The following is a 7500-nucleotide window of genomic DNA, read 5'->3' as shown; positions in this document are numbered from 1 at the left end:
TTCCAGAACATAGAAGAATATGCCGGAACAAGAGGGAACACAAGGAGAACAGGAGGGAACTGTCAGAGAGCCGCAGAGGAGAAGAAATGGAACAAAATACATATGTATGACATAACAGTGTCATAATAGCGCTGTAATGTGTCATATGTGGCATAAACATTATGTCAATGCCATAGACATTTTATGATATTCACTTACTGTATGGTAAAGACAACCCTAAGGGCTTCCGCACATTTGCTCCGACAAAGTGCTGCGCACTGCTCCGCAAAAGTTTGATGCCAATGTTTTCAATAGAACCCCGCACACTGGCTCCGATGTCCGCGGACATTCGCAGATGTCGGATAGCAATTAGAGAGAAATTCTATTTTGTCGGCGCCATCCATTGACTATCAATGCTATGTTCGTGTGAAATAAGGTTTGGGGGTCCAAATTATGTCGGAAGCGAAAGTTCGCCGCAGTGCTGTCGGAGCCAATGTGCGCCCGGCCTTACAATGTCACCTTGTCATGACCATAATATTATTATGATGACACTGTTATTTCATACGTATGATGCCAGCGTGTAACCCAAGGTCTCAATAGAACAGAACAAGGCAGTACAAAATCTTGAGACGGTTTAACGTAATCAGTGCAGAAGAGAACATACACATATTTCACACACATTCCTGCACACAGACATACAGACGCATCTCTTACACACTCACAAACACGCTTTCCTTCTCTCTCTCTCTGGTACACACACACACACACACACACACACACACACACACACACACACACACACACACACACACACACACACACACACACACACACACACACACACACACACACACACACACACACACACACATTTAGTCATTCTTAACTAGTACTTTTGAACTAGAATTTAGAACTAGAACTATTTACACTATTTGTCCATGGGGGCAAGGTATTTTCACTTGTTATAAGCAATATTTACTTGAAACGAGTGAAAAAGATAATGTAAAAATAACTTGCCCCACAGAGAAATGTCTTAAAACATGTCTAAATAGTCTACGTTCTAGTTCTAAATGCTAGTTCAAAAATACTAGTTACTGGGTGATTTTTTACTAACCGGTAAATTAAAATTGCCTGGATGTTTTTATTTGAGACTAAACAAATAAGCTTGCAAGGATTTTCATTCGCTGCAGTGCATTTTTGGCCCAGATGCGGCCCAGATGTGGGGCTGGCTCCCCATCCAGTGCCAGATCTGGGCCGCATCTGGGCCAAAACCGCAAAGGGTGTGTTTAAGCTTTTGAACTCAGTGTTCCCCTGCAGCAATTAAAGGAAGAGCTGTGATAATGTGATAATGTGAGATTAGATACCATGTGCTTATAGAGAAGTGAGCATTGAGAGTGAGTGGGCTAATTAAAAACACATTCAGGGCATTCAGTAATAAAAACGTAATTGCAATAGAAAAATGCAAACATATTACTGTTGGTGCTGTCTTGAATATCAAGCACTGTAGAGGACAGCATACAAAAGATGAGCTGATGTTTTTTAACAAAAATAATATAATATGGGCCAAGACTGCCAAGGATTCGATTTTGTCTGGAGACTAGGGGTTGGCGATGTTCCCTAAACATCTGATACCGTTTGTTTTTGCTGCCCGCCCAGAATGTCTAGTGAAAGGGATTCCAGTTTGTCAGTAGAGATTCCAGTTTGTGATCACAGAGTGCACACAACAAAATTCCTACATTTTCTACATTAAACCCATTTCACCTGAGAATATATAGTAGAGAGAGTATAAGAGTAGAAGTAGAATTAAAATTGTTAAGTGAAAGCCCAACTGGGAGGATGGGGGATAGCACTGGTTAATTACTCCCCCCAACAACCTGGCAGGTTGGGAGTCCAACCTTTGGGCTACAAGTCTGACGCCCTAACCACTTACCCATGACTGACTGTGGGATCATGGCAGGATAAATGTATGAAGAGTTCAGATGCAAAAACCCCTAACGCCATTTCTGAAGACCTGCACTTCTACATTTTTAGAGCACCCCGTTGTTGGTTTTGGTTTACATTTATGTACTTGATAATAGATATAAATAGCTATATTACATAAATAAAATAAATAATATGCAATTTTGATAGCTTTGTATTAAATACAAATTAATTGAGATTATTTTCGGAAAAGGCACTTAGGGGGATTTGCATCTGAACTCTTGGTATGCATGTACATTATACAGTCCCAAGAAAAAGTTTGTACACCCTTTGAAATTTCTTACATTTCTGTCAAAATTGATCATAAAACATGGTCTGATCTTCCCAGAAATCTCAAGAAGGAACAATCAGAGTCTGCTTTAATTAATTCCACCCAAACATTTACATGTTATCATATTTTTATTGGTCATAAGGCCATAACATTCATAGGAGAGCAGGGCATAAGTAAGTACACCCTTGCATTAAGTAGGTTTTAACCCTCAGTTAGTTGCAATATCATCAACCAGACTTGTCCTGTAGTTGCAGATCAGATTAACAAAACAATCTGTTTGTATCTTGTCTCCCTCTTCTTTAGAGAACTGCCTCTCGTCAGCAAGGTTTGTGGGATGTCTGGAGTGCATAACTTTCTTGACTTCATGCCATATAATCTCAATTGTTTTTTTGTCAGGGCTTTGACTGGGCTATTCCAGAATGTGCATTTCATTATTATGAAGCCATTCTAAAGTCGATTTGCTTCTAAAGTATGGGTTGTTGTCACATTTCAGGACCCATACTCTTGTGTGCTTCAACTGTGTGACAGACTTCCTCACGTTTTTTCTGTAAAATATCACAATAAACTTGAGTTCATTGTTCCACTGATAATAGCAAACTGTCAAGGGCCTGAGGCAGCAAGGTAGCCGCATATAATGATGCTCCCGCCACCATACTCAGAAGAGGAGATGTAACCAAGAATAGCTAAAAATGGGACTCATTCTGCCAATCTAAAATTAATGGGGTTTCTGTCCAAAAAAATATTGCTGCACCTTTGAGGTTTGCGAAAAAGCATTTATATGCTTCATAGAATTACTGCAAAATATTCTGTAGACCAATGTTGAAACCAAAATTGAATTGTTCAGGGGAACACACAATGTCATGTTTGGAGGAGAACTGGAGAACCACACCTTCACCAAAACATCATCTCCACCTTCGAGTATGGTGGCGGGAGCATCATTATATGCGGCTACCTTGCTGCCTCAGGCCCTTTTCAGTTTGCTATTATCAGTGGAACAATGAACTCAGAAGTTTATCGAGATATTTTACAGAAAAAAGTGAGGTAGTCTGTCACACAGTTGAAGCACACAAGAGGATGGGTGCTAAAATGTGACAACAACCCATATTTAAGAAGCAAGTCGACTTTAGAATGGCTTCATAATAATGAAATACACATTCTGGAACAGCCCAGTCAAAGCCCTGACAGAAAACAATTGAGATTATATGGCATGAAGTCAAGAAAGCTATGCACTCCAGACATCCCACAAACCTTGCTGACGAGAGGCAGTTTTCTAAAGAAGAGGGAGACAAGATACATCCAGATTGTTTTGTTAATCTGATCTGCAACTACAGGAAACATCTGGTTGAGGTTATTGCGACTAACTTAGGGTTAAAACCTATTGAATGCAAGGGTGTACTTACTTATGCCTTGCTGTCCTGTGAATGTTTACATCTTATGGCCAATGGAAATATGAAAACTTGTAAATGTTTGGGTTGAATTAGTTAAAGCAGACTCTGGTTGTTCCTTCTTGTGATTTCCGAGAAGATCAGACCATGTTTGACCAATTTTGAAGGACAGGTAAGACATTTCAAAGGGTGTACAAACTTTTTCTTGGGACTGTATGCAGCCAATGTTGGACCAGAAAATACAGAATACAACTGGCAGTGAGGGAGAACAGTACATCATATTCCTCTACACTCAGCTGATTCTTTTACCCAAGTGACTTGCAGGTATTTAGGTATAGGACACTGGTGACAATCCGTGAAACAATGTGGGGTTAAGGAAGACAAAATTCTGTTTCATTTAATTCCAAAGTGTTAACATGATGTTTTCAAATTGGAATTAAGTTTTATTTGGAATAAAATGTATTAATTCTGAATTAAATGTCTCATGTAAAGAAGGCCTTTACATGAGACATTTAATTCAGAATTAACTCAATTTCATTCCAAATAAAAAATAATTCCAATTTGAAAACATCATGTTCACACTTTGGAATTAAATGAAACAGAATTTAATTCTGAATCATTAGTTTGGAATTAAAAGTATCATGTAAACATGGCCAATGACAAGGGAGAATAGTGAACATCGCTAGTCGTTCACTCCCACAACCACTGGCCAGTGACTGACCCATAAAAACCACCAGTTCATAAAAGCACATAAAACAGCTCATGAAACACACATATTCAATTGGAGTTGTGCATCCACACCTGCTTACACACATACGCTATACAGTGAGTCCAATATGTATTTGATCCCTTGCTGATTTTGTTGGTTTGCCTACTAACAAAGACATGATCAGTCAATAAATGTTATGATAATATGTATTCTAATATGGAGAGACAGAATATCAAAAAGAAAATCCAGAAATTAACTGAAGAGAATATATATTAATTTATTTCCATTTCATCGAGCAAAATAAGTATTTGATCCCCTGCCAACTGATTACAGTTCCGGGCCCACAGACCAGATGGGCACTTCCGATCAACTTGTCATCTGAATTAAAGACACCTGTACATACTAACATGCATAAAAGACACATTGAATCAGCAGAATCAGTCCATAGTATGAGTGAATCAGTCACACTCCAACCTCACCAGCATGGGAAAGACCAAAGAGTGGTCAAATGATATCAGGGACACGGTTTTAGACCTGAACAAAGATTAAATGGGCTGCAAAGCCACAAGAAAGAGACTGGGTATTAATGACCCAGCTGTTGATGCATTTCTTCCAAAATGTGAGGAATACAAAATGACTATCCATCAGCCTGTCTGGCTAGACAGGCTAGATTTGACCTTTTGTAGGGATTTGATAATCATGAGAACAGAAAGAAATCACCCTAGAGCTATACGGTATGAACTAGGCACTGATATCAAAGCTACTGACCAAAATCATTGAGAAAACTACTGGTAGCACTTAATGCCACTGAGGTTTAAAATCCTGTAGTGCACACATGGTACCTTTACTTCAGAAGGAACCTGTGCAGTCCCACTTGAGGTTTGCCAACGGACATCAGACTGATTTAGGATATGATAAGGAGGCGCTGTAGTCAGATGAAACCAAAATCAAGATATTTGGCATTATCACAATTCAATGTGTTTTGAGAAAGAGTACTACTGTCTATGATCCCAAGAACACCCTCCTCACCATCATGCATGAAAGTGGTATCATTATGGTTTGAGGGTGTGTGTGTGGCCAAAGCACAGGACAACTTCACATCGTCAACGAATGGATGGAGGGAGACATGTAATGTGCAATCCTGAGTGCAAACGTCCTTCCCTCCACCACTATACTGAAGGGTGGGCCATTTTTGGATCTCCCAACATGACAATAATACACAACATACAGTCAAATCAACGAAGGAGTGGCTCAATAAGAAGCATATTAAAGTCGTGAAGTGTCCTAGACAGTCTCCAAATATTAACCGTATAGTAATTCTTTGGAGAGAACCGAACCTCCCATTTGCCAAGCTACAGCCACAAACTATTAATGTTTTAGAGATAATGTGCAAAGAAAATGGGCAAAAATATTTTCTACTATATGCACAAACATTATCATCAACTAAAAGAAGCATCTGAGCTCAATGCTAGACAACTAGGGCTTTGCCACAAAGCACTTTATCTTCTTTAGCTAGAGGGGTCAAATACTTATTTGCCTAAATTAAATACAAATAAATTAAAATATATTATTTTAAGTTATTTTCCGGAATTTATTTTTGATATTCTGTCTCTCCATGTTTGAATACATATTATCATAAATTTATAGACTGATCATGTCTTTATTAGTGGGCAAACCGGCAAAATCAGAAAGGGATCAAATACATATTGGACTCACTGTATACGCACACCAGTGTTAATTTCGTCAACCACGACGATGACGAAAATATTTCGTCAACGCCCCTTTTTCCCTTGACGATGACGAGACGATGACGCACTAAAAATTGCCTCAAGCAAATCAAAATATGACGAAAATAAAAAAATATTTTCGTCAAGGAGACTAAGACGAGACGAAATTTACAAGCCATGGACGAATGGACATTAAAAATATATAATTATTTATAATTAATTTGTAATTGTAATATAGGCCTAAGTGTCTTGAACTTCATAGGTGATTGCGCGCTCACGCTGTGTTGCCTCGCTTGTATCTGCTGGCAGCCAATGCATGGCGCGGCTCAGTCAGTAGTTCTGTAGCCTAGTAGTTCAGTGAGTCCATTTAAGTTGAGTTTAGGTCCTAAAACATTCCCAGAGAAAGAGAAAAAATAGCCGACGTTGAGGGAAGTGTTCATTTTGAAACATGTTCAACAACCCTCTTATCCATGACGAAGACATGTGTTTCTGCAGTAGGTAATGACAGTCGCGCCAATCCTCCTCTGTCATTCTAAACCTCCTCGAGCTTCCACTATTCTCCTTTTCACTTAGGCCGTCTTAGCCCGGCGTTCGTTGTCTGTTCTTTTTGTAATGTTTGCTATATTTGTTGTTTAACCATATGAGTAGGCAGCAAGCAAATCATGAAGGTCGGATTTGTGAATTTATTTAAATCAGTCACCGCGGGAGCGCGCGCCAGCAGGGGGAAAGTTGGCCTGTCTAAACAGAGGCACGGCTACTGTAGCCTAGTTTTGAAAAGAATCAATGGATGGGCGATCGCTAAGGAGTTTTAAACTGTTGAGATTTGAAACTTGTTCTCGTCGAGAGCAACGCTAAAAGACCCAAGGAAGTCGACAGCATTTCCTTGCGTCTTCAGCGTCTTCCTAAGTTCCAAAAACCCTTTCCAGGTCATGCTTATCAAGCCTCGACACCCCTGACAAACAAAACAGCATTAGTGTTTAAATATTTGTATGTGCGTGTCCTTTCTATCGTACAGTCTGCATACCCCTGCCTAACTATTTTTCCTGGGACTTTTGCAGGGCATACGAAGTGTGCTTGCGCAATCTATTTAAGCCTATTCCACACATGCCGCACGAGTCATTATCGTTCTCTGCTCGCATTGCCAATTGAAAACAAAAACCGCGAACTTGCAATGCATAGTCTAACATCAGAAGTATTTTATCTGACTCGTGGTCATCGGGAAGCCACTATCAGGGAGACTTCTTGAACTTCATGCAGACTTGGGATGTCTGGTCTTCCCACTGCCGGCAATCTGCAGGCTTTAAGTCCTGCGGTCAGGTGAAGAAGAGCATAGCTTCCTCCGTGATCAAACTCAAAATTAAATATAATATGCAGCAGCTTCTAATGCACGAGAGAGAGAGAGAGAGAGAGAGAGAGAGAGAGAGAGAGAGAGAGAGAGAGAGAGAGAGA

The 7500-nt window shown here is 39.7% G+C and overlaps 1 protein-coding gene across 1 annotated transcript in view; it reads right to left on the bottom strand.

The window, feature by feature from the left end:
• Window positions 1-7500, bottom strand: part of plppr3b (phospholipid phosphatase related 3b) — a 31417-nt gene that overhangs the window by 9662 nt on the left and 14255 nt on the right. The window lies entirely within an intron of this gene.

This window comes from Engraulis encrasicolus, chromosome 6, assembly GCF_034702125.1.
Source record: "Engraulis encrasicolus isolate BLACKSEA-1 chromosome 6, IST_EnEncr_1.0, whole genome shotgun sequence".
NCBI lineage: Eukaryota > Metazoa > Chordata > Actinopteri > Clupeiformes > Engraulidae > Engraulis > Engraulis encrasicolus.
This window is presented reverse-complemented; position numbering and strand designations above follow the sequence as displayed.